The following is an 18911-nucleotide window of genomic DNA, read 5'->3' as shown; positions in this document are numbered from 1 at the left end:
CATCCGCACATACACAGACACCAGACGGATGGATATGTGTGTGTGTGCGAGTGTACACCTGTCCTTTTTTCCCCCTAAGGTAAATCTTTCCGCTCCCGGGATTGGAATGACTCCTTACCCTCCCCCTTGAAACCCACATCCTTTCGTATTTCCCTCTCCTTCCCTCTTTCCTGAAGAAGCAACCATTGGTTGCGAAAGCTAGAATTTTGTGTGTATGTTTGTGTTTGTGTGTGTCTATCGATCTGCCAGCACTTTTGTTTGGTAAGTCACATCATCTTTGTTTTTAGATATATTTTTCCCACGTGGAATGTTTCCCTCTATTATAGAAATATATTGTAATCTTGACTGTCATGTTGAGGCTCCGACGTATGTCTCCTAAGTAAAGTTGTGTACTACTCAAATTCACTGGTCACTCTGATGATCTGTACACCCATTCAAGGAAGTATATGTTTGGTAAAAGGAAAGCAGTGGACGTGCTTTTATGTGACACGAAAAGAAGTTATCTTCCTTTGCCGCAATAATTGCTGCAGAATGTGAAGAAGTGAAGCCTTTCCTTGGTTACATACGGGATTTCAGAGACACTGATTAGCAGGACCTCTACTTCATGGGAATCAACTAAGGCAACCGGATTAAAGCAAAAATAAAATACATCAGATGTTATGTCGGGTCAAGATCTCACGAAATGTTCTGACTCAGCTTTGACTACAAGGATCGAGCCATCAGCTACATAAAACCCTAAACGAGAAAAACACTTCTACGGGTAAATTGATTTTTTAAATATATTCTGCCACTGTGAAGCACACTTCCCTATTACACGATCAAGATATGGGTTTATCTCTGTTCCTAACTGCATCTTTACTTAACAAATCACCTTATGGCATGTGGTAAAGATAAATCACGCAGCACTATTAATTTGACATATTCCAGTTCCATTCACAGATGTGTTGAGAGAGTGACTGCCACGAACCACATGTGCACTTTTGAACTCTCTGATCTTCCAGTATATTTATTTCCAGATATATACTTGGTAGACACTAGTATTGAAATATTCTCTCTCTCTAATGTCAACACTAGTCTCTCTGTGGTGCATAACTCTTTGTTATAGGATCTGCCGCTAGAGTTGGATGAACATTTTTAAAGTCTCTTTCGCACTGAGTAATTGAATCCGAGTTGAAATTCCTATCTGTTCTTTGCACCTTCTCTATTAAGCCTTCCTGGTTAGTGTCCCAGAGTGATGAGTAATACACCAGAACCAGTTGAACAATTTTTGTACATTTCATTCTTTGCTGATGAATTACATTTCTGTACGATTCTTCCCAAGTACCTCAATCCTTAATCTGGCTTTCCTACAATTGGTTTTATGTGCACATTCACCCTTACAGTGCTCCTTTTGCATACTCCTATATATTTTTGTTAAGAATTTTCACAATAATTGAATGGCATTAGTTTAATCAAATATTAAACGACCTCTTTACTTATTTACACACAATATATTAGATTACATTTGTTTTTCGATATTGCAGTGCCTGCGTTGTTAAGAACAATGCAGTAATCCTTCGGACATGCATCAATGCCTGGGCTGTTGAGAACAACACTGCAGTGTTCCTTTAGACATACGTGTTTGTCCAAAGGACAGGCACTACAGTGACTACAGGCGTCCTAAAATACATAAAATGTATTTGCAGTGCAATAGTGTATTTATCCACCAATAACGGACAACGTCTTTCAATTAAAATGTCCTCCCTTGTGCATGAAAGGCTGTGACGCAGGAATGATAACCTATGGAAGTTTGGGTCTCTGGTTGGGTTGTTTTAGGGGAAGAGACCAAACAGCGAGGTCATCGGTCTCATCCGATCAGGTAAGGATGGGGAAGGAAGTCGGCCGTGCCCTGTCAAAGGAACCATCCCGACATTTGCCTGAAGCAATTTAGGGAAATCACGGAAAACCTAAATCAGGATGGCTGGATGTGGGATTGAACCGTCATTCTCTCGAACGCGAGTCCAGTGTGCTAACCACTGCGCCACCTCGCTTGGTGAAGTTTGGGTCTGCCAGTGAGTCAGGCATAGATAGCCAAAGTTATTAAGGTGACCACTCGCACAAAGCAGGAAATCTGGGTTCGAGTCCCAATCCAGCACGAATTTTCATTGTCATCATTTCCTTATACATCTGATGGGTGTTAGTATTCGCAACTGGGAATGCATTTTGACATCTGTTATTGTTTCAGGACAATGCCAGTTCCTGTATTAAGCATCAATTTCTCTGCATTTTTCTAGAAGTTCCTTGCTTTGTGTCTTTTGTATATTGAACAACACTGCTCATATTCAGTTCGTAAAACTTTGGGCATAAGTGGAAATCATAAACCACATGTCACAAATGCTCAAATGTTTCCTTAAACACTGTTGATAAATTCATGCTTCATACTTGTTAAATTTAGCTAGTACTCTGTTGTCAGTAGGACATTAATTACATAATCTTTCTTTTTTGGTAAATGTAAATGTTAAAGTCACGTATGGTGTTTTCGGGAGTGTATTTTACTTCTGTTTTGGTGGCTTAGTGATAAAGTGCCAGACTGTGGGGCTGAAATGTCTGAGATTAGATCCCTGGTCAGTTTTAGGATTTCAGTCTGTTGCTTAAAGCTTCTTTCACCTCTAGCAACATATGGTCATGTGAAACATTCCAAGTAGCACTGTGCTTCAGGGCCACATTGAAGTTTGGGTCCCCCAATAACTGGTAGGGTAAATCAATTTCTAAGTCAGAGGAAGGCAATGGCATATGGCCTCCAATAGGAACATACCTAGTATGAGCACTGTAGTATTCAAACCAACTTTCTGACTGTCAGATTTGGCCAACACTGACAGTCAGTAGTTTCACTGCTGATGATGGTATCAGAAGCAGTTGTCGAAAATCAAGAAACCTTTGTGTTTGAAATATGATATTGCACAAATGTGGATGTTAACAACAAGAGGAAGGTGCTAAACTGCAGTGCCACATACAACAGAAATCATCAAAATTAACAAGTAAATTTTAAGCTTTTAACAGATTCTGTATATATTCTATTGTAAGTTTATACATGTTCCACCATTGTTTTGCAGTTTCAATTAAAATACACCATATGCTCCTACTGATAAACATCTGTTGAATTGACATCACAATGAAGGTTCTTAATGAAGACCTGGCCACAACCTAAAAAAATATGCTATCGAAGTGACCTTAGATTGACAGCTAATATCCCTATATTGAAATTCCTTGTTTTTACGTCTGGTAAAGGCACAGCCTCAGTGGACCTACAAAACACTTTATCACATTTTACTGTGTTATACAACATGCTGGTTGTGTGGAATAGTGTACAACCAATTTTTAATTTATTTTAGCTGATAAAATCTGAATGGTGAGATCTCTAGGCTGGATTCCTAGTTGACAAAATAGCTCACTTGTAGGATGTCGATTCTGGCTTCTTTCACTTTAGTCCCCCATTTTGCACCACATACTTTGATTAATTTGTGTCTGGTCCCAACATCTGGGTTTGAGCTCTACTCCTTTCAGATTTTTTACAGGTTGTGCAGGCAGTGTGGAGAATGTTGCTCTCTCCCTAGCATGGCAGCCAGTGTATGTGAGGAATTGTCATATACACGTACATTTGTGGCCCCCTGATAACCCCCTGTGGGTCCGGGGGTTGAAATAGGCCCGTGGTATTTCTGCCTCTTGTAAGAGGCGACTAAGAGGAGTCTCACACATTTCAGCCTTTATTTGATGGTCCTCTGTAGTGTTTGACCACCATTTTTCAAAATTTTCCCGAAGAGTGAGCCAATTGGGGAAGGGTGTCTTACATGGTGCATTATGTGCTGAGGTCTTTCTCTTCTTTTGTTGACATGGCCCCACACTTTAGCTCATTCTCCTGCTGCTGGGCAAGGTCACCCTCCTGGGTGCATTTTCTTCCCTCCATTGTGCAGTATCGTTTTCTGCACTGATGATGATAATGGCCTTGTTTGCTTGTTTGAACCCGATATCCTGCATGGTAGCCAGTCCATTGTCGTGGGGCCACCATGTACCCTGTTCGTTGTACCCCCCAGACTACACAGGGATCGCTCTGCTTTCTCTGTTAACTCCCTGTGTATGCCAAGGAGTAGATACCTATCACCCTGGGGCCTCGGAACTCCCGGCAATGGCCATCCTGCCAGGTGGCTTTTGATTGCGGCTGGGTGGCATCAGGGCGGACGACACGCCATGAGGTGTAGTACATCATCTCTTGCCCGTGGTCCACCACCAGCAGCCTCTAAGCGATTGAGGTCCAACTTCAATGCAAAGAAATGCGACCCCGAATCGTTCCCCTCCCTGGTCACACCATGTGGCGCCAGGCTAAGGATGGCAAGGAAGCTTATTCGCCCTGGTACCTCGTATGTACGAGATTTGATGGGGAATCTTTCATTTCAATGAAGCCTCAGTTTGGGAAGTGGAGGGCTCGTCTAAAATGCGGTCAGGGTCAGTCTTGATAAAAACGGCATCCTCTGCCAAGTCTCGGGCATTACTCGGTTGTGACAGGCTGGGGGATGTTTCCATTACCATCACATCTCAAAGAGCTTAAATATGGTCCAGGGTTCTATATTCCACAGGGGCCTCCTTTTGCAGTCTGACGACGAGCTGCGCGCCAATTTAGAGTGGCGAGGTGTTCATTTCATCCGGCGCATCCATCGGGGTCTGAGAGATAATCAGTTTGCCACCAGTGCCTTCATTTTGGCCTTCGAGGGTGACACATTACCTAAGAAGGTCAAATTGATGGTCTACCACTGTGATCTCAAGCCCTATATCACTCTCCCGATGTGGTGCTTTAAGTGCTGGAAGTTTGGTCGTATGTCTTCCCGTTGTCCTTCCAGCATCACATGTAGTGATTGTGGATGTCCATCACATCCCAATATACCATGTGCCCCGCCTCCCATCTCTGTCAGCTTTGGAGAGTATCATTCACTTTGCTCACCAGACTGCAGGATTTTACAGAAAGAGAGGAAAATTATGGAATACAAGACCCTGGACGGACTGACCTACACTGAGGCTAAGAGAAAATATGAGAGGCTACATCCTGTGCATATGACATTCACTTACAAGACTGCTACAGCGGATCTAGCACCTTCCATTCCACCGTGTGCAATTGGTTCTCAGAACCATCAGAATCCACCTGCTCCCTTGATGGTGGGGGGCACTTCTATCCCTGTTGCTCCCGCAACACCTACATTGGGAGCAACATCCCCCCCCCCCCCCCCCCCCCCCCATCATCACCCCCCCAACTATCAGGGACATCAGCATCCCCACTTCTCATCCGGGGAAGCGCACGTCTTCTTCAGCTCCTCTTGCTAGGAAGGGGTCCCTCAGGTCACTCCCTTCCCAGGTTCCTACCAGCAGCAATGCGGACACCCACCAGTGGCTGAAGCAACCACAGGTAGCTGGTCGTAGGGCTTCACTGTCCTCCTCGGTCCCTGGGACTGACTCAGTGAAGCCCTCCCAGCCGGAAAAACCAAAGGAGCTGTGAGAGAAAATGTAAAAGAAGACCCCCAAGAACCCAGACCTTGCAGTGGCACCCATACCACCGCTCCCTACAAGCTCTGTGTCTGAGGGATGAGGTGGAAATTCTGGCATCCGCTCAGGACCTAGATCTCTCTGGGCCCTCAGACTCAATGTATGTCAATTGCACAGGTAATCAATCAGTGGCAGCAGGTGACCCTGATGTGTAAACTGCTTCATTGAGTGTTTCATGCCTTCCGTGCCTCATGATCACAACATCCTCCAGTGGAATTGCTGTGGCTATTTCCACCACCTGGCTGAGCTACGGCAACTCTTAAACTTTACACATGCTTTCTGCATTGCCCTTCAGGAAACCTGGTTCCCGGCAATAGGGACCCCTGCCCTTTGCGGCTATAGGGGATATTACAAGAACAGTAGTGACTACAATAGTGCGTCAGATGGAGTTTGTGCCTATATCTCAGTATGCAGTGAACCTGTGCCCCTTCAAACCCCTCTTGAAGCTGTGGCTGTCAGGATAAGGAAGACGCAGGAAATAACTGTCTCCAATGTATATCTTCTTCCAGATGATGCAGTATCCCTTAACGCATTGGCTGCACTGATTGGTCAACTCCCTAAACCTTTCCTACTTTTGGGAAATTTTAACACCCATAACCCCTTGTGGGGTGGCGCTGTGCTTATTGGCCGAGGTAAAGATGTCGAAAATTTACTGTCACAACTTGACCTCTGCCTCTTAAATACAGGCGCCCCCACACATTTCTGTGTGACACATGGCACATATTTGGCTATTGATCTCTTCATTTGCGGTCCTGGGCTTCTCCCATCAATTCACTGCAGACCACATGATGACCTGTGTGGTAGTGACCACTTCCCTATCTTCCTGTCATTCCCCTGGTGTGATGCCCACGGACACATACCCAGATGGGCTTTCAACCAGGCACACTACAAAGCCTTCACCTGTGCTGTCACTGTTGCATCTCCCCCACATGGTGCCAATGATGTTGTGGTTGAGCAGGTCACTACGACGGTTGTTTTTGCAGCGGAAAATGTGATCCCTCATTTTTTCAGGTGCCCCCGGTGAAAGTCACTACCTTGGTGGGGGAGTTGCTGATTAAAGAGCGTTGGTGAGCTCTACAGCAACATAAGTGGCACCCTTCCCCTCGAGCATCTAATAGCCTTTAAACAGTGCTGCACCCGCATTCGTAAGCTTATAAAAGACGGAAACAGGAGTGTTGGGAGAGGTATGTCTTAACAAGTGGGTGCCATATGTCACGTTCCCAAGTCTGGATGAAGGTCAGATGTGTTTTTGGGTAACAGACGCCAACAGATGTACATGGTGTTACCATTGATGGCGTGTTATCTAACAACGCAAACGCGATTGCCAAGCACTTTGCTGCGCACTCTGCTCGAGCCTCTGCATTGGAGAACTGTCCGCCAGACTTTTGCAGTCTCAAACGGTGGCTGGAGTTGTAGGTCCTCTCATTCACTACATGCCATAGTGAACCCTGTAATGCCCCGTTTACAGAATGGGAGCTCCTCAGTCAATTTGCGCCGACACAGCTCCTGGGCCAGATCGGATCCACAGTCAGATGAATAAACATCTCCCGTCTGACTGCAAGAGACATCTCCTGGTTATCTTCAACTGGATCTGGTACAGTGGCGTCTTTCTGTAGCAATGACAGGAGAACACCATCATACCAGTGCTCAAACACAGCAAAAACCCGCTGGATGTGGATAGCTATTGGCCCATCACCCTTACTATCATTCTTCGTAAGCTGCTAGAATGTATGGTGTATCGGTGGTTGGGTGGGGTCCTGGAGTCACATGGCCTACTAGCTCCACGCCAGGGCAGTTTCCTCCACGGTCGTGCTACCATTAATAATCTTGTGTCCCTCGAGACTGCCGTCCGAACAGCCTTTTCCAGGCACCAACACCTTGTTGCCATAGTTTGTGACTTAAGAAAAGCTTACGACACAACCTGCAGGTATCATATCCTTGCCACATTGTATGAATGGGGTCTACGGAGCTTACTCCCAAATTTAACCAAAATTTCCTGTTGCTCCATACTTTCCGTGTCCAGGTTGGTGCCTTCCATAGTTCCCCCCATCTCCAGGAGAATGGAGTCCCGCAGGGCTCTGTATTGAATGTCTCTCTCTATTTTTAGTGGCCATTAACGGCCTAGCAGCAGCTGTGGGGCCATCTATCTCATCTTTGTACGCTGACGACTTCTGCATTTCATACCTCTGCTCCAGTACTGGTGTTGCTGAGCAGCACCTACAGCCAGCCACAAGGCACAGTCATGGGCTCTATCTCACAGTTTGCAATCACAAAGTTGTATGTTATGCACTTCTGTTGGCGTCGTGCTGTTCATCCGGAACCAGAACTTTGCTTTAGTGACGATCCACTCACTGTAGTGGAGACATATCGATTTGTAGGACTGGTTTTCGACGCCTGGTTGACATGGCTTCCTCACCTTTGTCAGCTTAAGAGTGCTGGCAGCACCTCAATGCCCTCCGCTGTCTGAGCAACACCAACTGGGGTGTGAACCATGATTTATTTTCAAAGAATATTCTTAAGAATTTATTTTATTTACTAGCGATTCATCAAAGACATTAACACATTTAATCACACTATGTAAACGTGGAAGTAGTTGCCAGGGAGTAAGTGATGAAATCATAACCAAATTCCTTTTAACAAATGAAAATTTTATTCACTTTAATAGTGCCTAAAAGCATTTTTTTAAGAAACCAATTTAAAATTATAATCAGAAAGCACCCTCTTATTATTAAAGTTACAATTTATTCAGAGGCAAAAAGAAAACTTGTTTTGACTGTATGAACTTTCAGGCAGAGAAGCTTGCCACTCCCTTTTGACACGGCCGTAGTTACGACCGCTCACAACAGCCTCTGAGAGACTACACTGGTGCAAATTTCCAATGCACCAGATAACTTTAAACTAAGAGTTTTAACAATTTACACAAGCACACAAACTATGCACCCACTGTAGGAGGGATGGAAATGGTACAAAACACTAACAGTTAAAATATTAACCTTGCCACCGACGGTGCAACTTGATTTTAACATCTAAGAAATGTCTTATGCTGAAAGGGTGGCAACTTCATATACTAAAATTATCATTTAAATAAAAGCCCATGAAATGCAATCTTATATAAAATTCTACAAGGTTGGCCAACCAATAGTTAAGATGCTCTACAGTACACAGATAGTGCCTCTCAAGACCATAGGCAATAATATCAAAGTTCCAAAGATCAAAACATATTTCAGGTATTAGGCCGTTACACTCCAAGCAATAAATTCTTTAACACACCAAATCCAACAAACATGACAGTGGCAGCTACTGATGTACGGTAGATTGATAGGGAGATTACCGAACAACCCGAACCGCAGGTTGCTCTAACTCGCCCCTACTCCATAAGGGTAAAACCGACCACCCAATTTATAAACAACCACCTTCACGTGGGTGGGAAAATGGAGAAGAATGGTAGGACGACCCTAAAGCAAAACGGCTTGTGACTTCACCAAGAAAACAAGTAGAATTTAACAAGAGTAAATCAAACAATATATCACCAATCACGTAACTTCTAATAAACTGCGATTTCTTGAGAAGATCTGCCGCAGCATCCCCAAATTGCTCTCCCGAACCGTCCACTGCCAGCCGCTTCAACAGACGCAGGAAGGCGCACAGATCTCCCGTCTCATGGTGTCACAGCTCGCATTGGCCAGACTGATGCCGTGGGTTGACTCCTGTTGCTCTCGTGTTGACCGCGAAGTCACTACCCCTCACTATACACTGCGGCCCACTGGATTCACATGGCGCGTTCACATGCGCTAATGCTCAAGACGGACAGGTCATCTTTTGTCTCAGTGCGTGACCAAACAACTGATCGATCCAACTACCAATGACTATTGCCTGAGCAAATTCGTGCAGACTGGCGGCCTAATGCGCAGACTCAGATGCAGTAACTAAGACCCAACCAGGCGACCACTCGCTGAGTTCGCTTACTGGCGGAGTAGAAATACTCTCATTTTGCCGGCTTTACAGGTTGATCTGAACGACAGACATACTAGCACTCCGAACGACAGACAGACACTAACTGCCTAACAAATGCGGACGAGAGAGAGACTAGAAAGCTGGGGATGAGAGACTGACCCAGAATGATCGACTGGCGAGCTCATAGCGCCTCTTAAATGCACGTGAACAGGCAACCTTTTCCCCTTTCCCACCAGAGGGAGACACCAAAGCTGTGATTGCCACAGTGGCACCACCATCAGAAATGGAGCGAGTGCTCCACACTATGTGCTGCGACACGCTCTTCAAAACAGCAATTTTTACCACGGCTCAGGGTACATCACTCTAATCTGCTGCAGCTCTACAGAGCCCTTTTTCAATCCCACCTTGACTATGGGAGTCTGGTTTATGGTCCGGCAGCAACCTCAGCATTGTGTTTACTAAAGCCAGTGCACCTCTGTGGCGTTCAGCTAGCGACAGGTGCTTTTAGGACGAGTTCAGTGACCAGTGTCCTGGTGGAGGCTGGAGTCCCTCCTTTGAAGGTTAGGCATGCACAACTGCTCGCCAGTTATGTTTCGAACGTTCGTAGTTTTCCTGCACATATGAAGAACCGTCTCCTTTTGACACCCACGGCGTTTCAACTCCCACATCGGCGGCCCTGGGCAGGGCTCACGACTGTGGTTCGTGTCCGATCCCTTCTGTCTGAACTGGAATCCTTCCCTTTACCATTTCCCACCCAGCTCCATCTGCATACACCTCCATGGTTTACACCTAGGCTGGAGATTAGTCTGGACCTTTCGCATGCCCCTTAGGACTCAGTTGCTCCCACGGCTCTCACTGTCACTTCCTCTTCCTTCTTGACGTGTTCTGGGGCTCTGATGTGGTTTACACTGACAGCTCGATGACTGATGGCTATGTTGGCTTCACCTACATCCACAGAGGCCATAATGAACAGAATTCCTTGCCTGATGGCTGCAGTGTACTCACTGCAGAGCTGGTGGCCCTATGTCATGCACTTCAGTATATCCCTTCATGCCCTGGGGAGTAGTTTCTTCTGAGTACAGACTTCTTGAGCAGCCTACAAGCTATCAACCAGTGCTACCCTCACCATCCTTTGGTAGCGACCATCCAGAAGTCCCTGTATGCCCTGGAATTGTCCAGTTGTTCCATGGTGTTTTTGTGGACCCCAGGCCACATTGGAATCCTGTGAAATGGACTTGCCGACAGGCTTGGAAAACAGGCTACACAGGAACCACATCTGGTGATGGGCATCCCCAAAACTGACCTGCGATTGTTATTACACCGCAAGGTTTTTCACCTTTGGGAGACGAAATGGCATAATCTCAGTTCGCACAACAAACTGCGTGCCATTAAGGAGACTACGAATGTGTTTTACTCCTCCATGTGGGCCTCTCACAGGGATTCAGTGGTTCTCTGCCGGCCACACTTGGCTACCTTGTTCGCCTTCAAGACCTGCCTCAGTGTTGGTGCAGTGCCCAATTGACAGTGACCCATATTCTGGTGCACTGTCCTACTTTGACACAGTAATTTTAGAGATTAAAAGTACACAAGGAAAAAAGTCTGAAAACTATGAAAAATTATACCTTTAATTCACGGTGTTCTCTGTATTGAATGATTTGGGTAGTCTAATTTTGGCTTCTGCTATATGAAAAAGTTTCTAAAATAAGTTCTGCTTGGATACTAAATTACAAAATTTTCATCTCAGAAATGAAGAAGAATCACTGAAATGGATAACAGGATAGGCATTTAAAACTCACTCCCACACATAATGACAGTAACTAGAATTGCTAAAAGCAAGACCAGTACATAGACCTTCCTCCTCCTATTCATTCTCTTTCACCATTTCTGTAAATGATCATATTTTTAGCAATATTATTAACCTTCATTCTTTGATTTTACTATGTACATTTCAAATTTTTGTCATGACAGTTGTCCATCTTCATTTTTACACACCAAGTTATAATGTGTGTTTTATTTTTTTAGAGTTGCAAAATTATTTTCATAACCTTTCACAGTTTTCATGAAATTTGAATTGACATTTGTATTTTTACTTAACACTTCGACATGTCACTACCAGTGCCACATGGTGATCATTTTGTTACCTTCGCCACCTTTTAATGTATTAGTAATCTGTTGCAATGTGTAACATGCACAAGACTCCATACTGGTCATATAAAGTTTTTTTTTTTTTTTTTCCTACGCAGTTCTGTTCTTGTACACACTGATTTTGTGTTTCAATAATACTTATTGACCAAAGTGTTTTTGCAACACTGCTTACTTTCTGAGAGTTGATGTCATGTATGCACATCTTTTGACTGCCCTGCGACGAAATCTTAAGTTACCGGACATATTGCCGCTAATGTATCTTATAGGTTCACTGGTTTGCCTATACGTCAGGTTTTTGTGTGGACTTCTCTCTCCAATAGCTTTTTACTCTGATGTTGTTGCTTGTAAGAACATTTGTATAGTGATTTTCCATGTATGCTATGCATACAATGCTGTCTATTGTCAATAATAAAAGGAAAAGATAGATTGCTACTTACCGTAACGGTGATAAGTTAGAAAAGACAATTATACATTATTTTTGGCAGTGGCCTTTATGAGAAAAGGAAAAAAAAACACACACACACACACACACACACACACACACACACACACACACACACACACACACACACACAGTTCGAGCTCTAGAGATGGCGGTCATGTGTATTTGCTTTGTGAATGAATGTGTGTGTGTGTGTGTGTGTGTGTGTGTGTGTGTATATGTGTGTGTGTATGTGCATTTCCTTTTCTTACAAAGGCTGTGGCCGAAAGCTAATACATAAGTGTCTTTTTGTTGTGCCTGTCTGCAACTTAACATGTCACCTTTACAGTAAGTAGCACTCTAGCTTTTCCTTATATTGTTATCCCCACCTGGAGCTTCCATTGTTTGATTCTCACTGTTGTCATATACTTAACTTAGACATTTTCATCCCTGTTTCTAAAGAAATGAGACATTTAAATAATACGCTTGTAAAAGAGTTGCAAAAAATTGTTAGCAAAGCTCTACAGAAGTTGTGTCCTATTAGTCCAGTAGAATTAGCATTCAAATCGGAACTAATTGCTACAAAAGATTTTATTGTTTTAATGGCTTCATTTGTGTCCCAGTATGACAATCCTAGGTTTTCCCCCTCGACGGAGTTGTGGAAAAGTGGTGGGAGGCAAAAATGTACTCGAAAAAGGGGTATTTTTCAGTTTTGTGATTATATCTCGTAAATTACTCGCAATATCGGGAACATAGTGGAATTAAAAACTGTGGGGCATGAAGTTCTGCATTGAATGAGACCATCCACATATTTTTTGGACCACCGGTCCCCATGCTAGTGCTCTTCGAAATTGGACTAATTTTACATGTTCATGAAAAATTTTCGTTTTAACCTCTGTTTTTTGGTAAAATCGTTGAAACTAACCCATGTATCAATAAAGTGGTTCATATAAACGATATAGAGGAATAAATTCTGCGTTTGATGAGACCAAAAGCGAAATGGACCATCCGTTTCTGTACGGGTAAGTTGGTACTTTCATGGCTATGGATGTAAGGTACTTTATGTTTACAAATCTATGTCTGTAGATCAGTTTTATGCAGAAAACTAAAAAATAACATTATCATGAGTAAAGATTGAAAAAAAAAATTTAAAAAAATGTTCAAAGTCAGATTTTGAACATGCCAACAGTTACTACAGTGACCAGCAGGTTGAAGAGTTTTGTGGGGTATCACTCACTACCTCAGAAAAACATGTTGATGCGAGGGATGCTAAAGTTCAGCGTAACAAATCCTCAATGTTCACCCTAGTTCGTCAAGCCTTTGACAACATCAAGTTTGTCCAAAACAAAAGAGTGATGAGCCCATTTCAAAGGCTCTGTGACAGTTGATTGAGTCATCTCCGACGATTCCTGTGCTGATGGACATAACAAATTTAGTAACAGGAAAAGGATCATGGGATTGAAACCACTCAATAAATTTCTGAAGGTCTGCCTTGTTACACTGAACTCGAGCATCCCTCGCAGCAACATGTTTTCCTGAGGTAGTGAGTGATACCCCACAAAACTTTTCAACCTGCTGGGTCACTGTAGTAACTGTTGGCATGTTCAGAATCTGACTTTGAACATTTTTAAATTTTTTTTTTCAATCTTTACTCATGACAATGTTATTTTTTAGTTTTCTGCATAAAACTGATCTACAGACATAGATTTGTAAACATGAAGTACCTTACATCCATAGCCATGAAAGTACAAACTTAGTCGTACAGAAACGGACGGTCCATTTCGCTTTTGGTCTCATCAAACGCAGAATTTATTCCTCTATATCGTTTGTATGAACCACTTTATTGATACATGGGTTAGTTTCAACGATTTTACCAAAAAACAGAGGTTAAAACGAAAATTTTTCATGAAAATGTAAAATTAGTCCAATTTCGAAGAGCACTAGCATGGGAACCGGTGGTCCAAAAAATATGTGGATGGTCTCATTCAATGCAGAACTTCATGCCCTACAGTTTTTAATTCCACTATGTTCCCGATATTGCGAGTAATTTACGAGATATAATCACAAAACTGAAAAATACCCCTTTTTCGAATACATTTTTGCCTCCCACCACTTTTCCACAACTCCGTCGAGGGGGGAAAACCTAGGATTGTCATACTGGGACACAAATGAAGCCATTAAAACAATAAAATCTTTTGTAGCAATTATTTCCAATTTGTCTAATTTTTAGGTTTAACCCTACTGGACTATGTTGCTATATAAAGATGAAGCTTGCATTTGCAACACTGCATGTGTACTTTAGCTTTGTGCCCAGAATTTTTGTATCTACATGCCAATTTTTGCTGATCAGTGTGTGGTAAATGGTCCACAGAATTATCTCTGCTGGTTTCAGTTTATTTCTGCACCTTGCGGGCACATATACTGGGCAGCTTCATTTGGAGGTCTACTTCTCTTCTTTATAATCCATTTGCATGCCATAATCCATGATTCTGCAGTATGTTGATGAAAATTGAGTAGATGCAAAGTTCTTTTTTTCAGAAAGTCCAGTTCATTTCGCCTCACACAAATACTCCAGCCGTGAATTGGATACACCTGTGTTATCAGTGTCGTGAGTAAACATGCATTATGTCCGAGTATGTGATCGAATAAATGTTCAATAAATTGAAATTAAAAAGTCATACTTGCCAATACTACCCATGGCAATGTTGTACTGTTTCACAACCTCATGCCTCATGCCTCAGAACATCAATGTATGATTTATTATTCTTATCCCAATGTCTATTGGTATGCTTGGCTCCAGTGCCTTTGAAGTTTGAGCGCAAAGTCACTGATCTTTTGTCAAAGCACTTAGTGAGGATACAGCACCATCATTGCTAATAAACGCCTGCATGAATCATCATACTTCATTTTTCTTTGTCTGCATCACACAGAAAAGGTGGTTTCTGAAATTGATTTATTCAAGAAGTTTCAAGTGCGTAAACACCCTTATGATGTAGCCACTGGATCATGCAGTATGTACTGAAATAATTATCTACAAATACACTCTGCAAACCACTGTGAAATGCATGGCAGAGGAGATGTCTCATTGTACTGGTTATTAGGGTTTATTTCTATTCCATTCATATATGGAGTGCAGAAAGAATGATCCTTTAAATGCCTCTGTGCATGCAGTAATTATTCTAATCTTATTCTCACAATACCTATGTGAACAATATGTAGGGTGTTGTAGTATATCCCAAGACTCATCATTTATAGCTGTTCTTGAAACTTTATGAACAGACTTTCTTGGAATAGTTTGTCTATCTTCAAGTCTTCCAGTTCCATTCCTTCAGGACATGTGTGACACTCTCTCACAGACGAAGCAAATATGTGGCCATTTATGTTGCCCTTCTGTGTATACATTCAGTATCACCTGTTAGTCCCATTTGGTACAGGTCCCGCACACTTGAGGAATATTCTAGAACCGTCATATGAGTGATTTGTAAACAATCTCCTCTGTAGACCGATTGAACTTCCCCAGTATTCTAACAGTAAACCAAAGTCCACCATCTGCTTTACCCACAACTGAGACTATGTGATCATTACATTTCATATCCTGCAAGGTGTTGCTCCCAGGTATTTGTACGAGTTGGCCAATTCCAACAGTGACTCATTGGTACTGTAGTCATGGAATACTACTTTTTTTCATTTTGTAAAGAGCGCAGTTTTATGTTACTGAACATTTAAAGCAAGTTCGAAATTTTAACAAGATCTGATTGAATATTTATGCAGCTTCTTTTGGGTAGTACGTCATTATAAATAACGGCATCATTAGCAAAATTTCTGAGGTTACTGTTAGTATTGTCTGCAAGGTCATTAATATACAACTTGACTAGCAGGGGCCCCAACACATTTACCTTGGGCACACCTGAAGTTACCACTACATCTGACAATGACTCTCCATCGAAGATAACATGCTGTGTTCTCTCTGCCAAACAGTCCTCAATCCAGTCACAAAATATGATCGTACTTTTGACAATAAGTGTACACTGAGTCAAATGCTTTATGGAAATCAAGAAATACTACATCTACTTGCCTGCCTTGTCCAAAGTTTTCAGTATGTCATGTGAGAAAAATGTGAGTTGGGTTTCACATGATCAATGTTTTCAGAATCTGTGCTGGTTGACATCAATGAGGTCATTCTGTTCAAGATACCTCACTATGTTTGATCTTAGAATATGTTGTAAGATTCTAAAAAAATCGATGTCGAGGATATTGTGCGGTAGTTTTGTGGATCATTTCTACTACCCATCTTGCAGACAGATGTGATCTGTGCTCTTTTCCAGGAACTGGACATGGTTTATTGTTCGAGGGATCTGCGATAGATTATACACTCCTGGAAATGGAAAAAAGAACACATTGACACCGGTGTGTCAGACCCACCATACTTGATCCGGACACTGCGAGAGGGCTGTACAAGCAATGATCACACGCACGACACAGCGGACACACCAGGAACTGTCGGATGGCGCTAGCTGCGCAGCACCGCCGCCGTCAGTGTCAGCCAGTTTTCCGTGGCATACGGAGCTCCATCGCAGTCTTTAACACTGGTAGCATGCCGCGACAGCGTGGACGTGAACCGTATGTGCAGTTGACGGACTTTGAGCGAGGGCGTATAGTGGGCATGCGGGAGGCCGGGTGGACGTACCGCCGAATTGCTCAACACGTGGGGCGTGAGGTCTCTACAGTACATCGATGTTGTCGCCAGTGGTCGGCGGAAGGTGCACGTGCCCGTCGACCTGGGACCGGACCGCAGCGATGCACGGATGCACGCCAAGACCGTAGGATCCTACGCAGTGCCGTAGGGGACCACACCGCCACTTCCCAGCAAATTAGGGACACTGTTGCTCCTGGGGTATCGGCGAGGACAATTCGCAACCGTCTCCGTGAAGCTGGGCTACGGTCCCGCACACTGTTAGGCCGTCTTCCGCTCACGCCCCAACATCGTGCAGCCCGCCTCCAGTGGTGTCGCGACAGGCGTGAATGGAGGGACGAATGGAGACGTGTCGTCTTAAGCGATGAGAGTCGCTTCTGCCTTGGTGCCAATGATGGTCGTATGCGTGTTTGGCGCCGTGCAGGTGAGCGCCACAATCAGGACTGCATACGACCGAGGCACACAGGGCCAACACCCGGCATCATGGTGTGGGGAGCGATCTCCTACACTGGCCATACACTTCTGGTGATCGTCAAGGGGACACTGAATAGTGCACGGCACATCCAAACCGTCATCGAACCCATCTTTCTACCATTCCTAGACCGGCAAGGGAACTTGCTGTTCCAACAGGACAATGCACGTCCGCATGTATCCCGTGCCACCCAACGTGCTCTAGAAGGTGTAAGTCAACTACCCTGGCCAGCAAGATCTCCGGATCTGTCCCCCATTGAGCATGTTTGGGACTGGATGAAGCGTCGTCTCACGCGGTCTGCACATCCAGCACGAACGCTGGTCCAACTGAGGCGCCAAGTGGAAATGGCATGGCAAGCCGTTCCACAGGACTACATCCAGCATCTCTACGATCGTCTCCATGGGAGAATAGCAGCCTGCATTGCTGCGAAAGGTGGATATACACTGTACTAGTGCCGACATTGTGCATGCTCTGTTGCCTGTGTCTATGTGCCTGTGTCTATGTGCCTGTGGTTCTGTCAGTGTGATCATGTGATGTATCTGACCCCAGGAATGTGTCAATAAAGTTTCCCCTTCCTGGGACAATGAATTCACGGTGTTCTTATTTCAATTTCCAGCAGTGTATTTAATAGAGGGACTAACTCGAATTCAGTATAGAATCAGACAGCGATTCCATTGGGCTCCCGGATCAATTTAATAATTTAAACTGTTTCTCAACACTACTGTGACTAATACTTACTTTATTCATCTTCTTAGTTGTACGAGGATTAAATTAGAGCAATTTTTTGAGCTTTCCTTTTTTAGGGAACATGTGAAAACTGGATTAAGCATTTCAGCTTTTGCTTTGCTACCCTCAATTTCAGTCTTTGTCTCATTCGTGAATGGCTGGACACTAACTTACAGCCTTTACATACTACCACAATGTCTTTGGTTTTTGTGAAATATCGTTTGACAGTATTCTGCTATGGTAGTCATTGAAGGCATCATTCATTGCTCTCCTGACAGCCAAACATGTTTCGTTCGGCACCTCTCTATCTATAGTTCTACACTTTGTTGTACACCTATTATGCAGGAGTTTGTTTCTTTAGAAGTTTCTTTACAGTTACTGCACGCCATGGAGTTTCAATCCCTTATGAACTGTTCTGCTGGGTACATATGTATCCAGAGCATGGTCAACTATTCTTTTAAACTTGAGCCATAGTTCCTCTATGTGCTCCTGCCCTCTGCTGAAAGTTTCAGTTTCCTCATTGAGATATGACACCACAGATTTGTTATCTAGTTTACCAAACATATATATCTGTCTGCTTGTTTTATTTGTACTTTGGTAGTCGTGGTTGCCATAACTACTTATCTAGTTTACCAAACATATATATATCTGTCTTCTTGTTTTATTCGTACTTTGGTAGTCGTGGTTGCCATAACTACGTCATGGTCACTGACAATTTTCGATGTGGACATCTTCAAAGGGTCAGGTCTATTTGTAGCCATTAGATTCAATGTATTTCCACCATGAGTGGATTCCTAACAATCTGTTCTAGATAGTTTTCAGTAATGTTTCGCGGGATATCTCGTCATGCCCACCACTAACAGAACTGTAATTTTCCCAATTGCTGGATGATTTAAGTCTCCACCGATAATTAAAATATGAGTTGGGGACTT

At 43.5% G+C, this 18911-nt stretch overlaps 1 protein-coding gene across 4 annotated transcripts in view; it reads left to right on the top strand.

Moving 5' to 3' along the window:
- The window catches only part of LOC126354037 (uncharacterized), a 119573-nt gene that overhangs the window by 52773 nt on the left and 47889 nt on the right, over positions 1-18911 (top strand). The window lies entirely within an intron of this gene.

Source organism: Schistocerca gregaria, chromosome 3 (assembly GCF_023897955.1).
Source record: "Schistocerca gregaria isolate iqSchGreg1 chromosome 3, iqSchGreg1.2, whole genome shotgun sequence".
In the NCBI taxonomy this organism is placed as follows: Eukaryota; Metazoa; Arthropoda; class Insecta; order Orthoptera; family Acrididae; genus Schistocerca; species Schistocerca gregaria.
The sequence above is the reverse complement of the archived record's forward strand: the minus strand, read 5'-3'. Positions and strand labels throughout refer to the sequence as shown.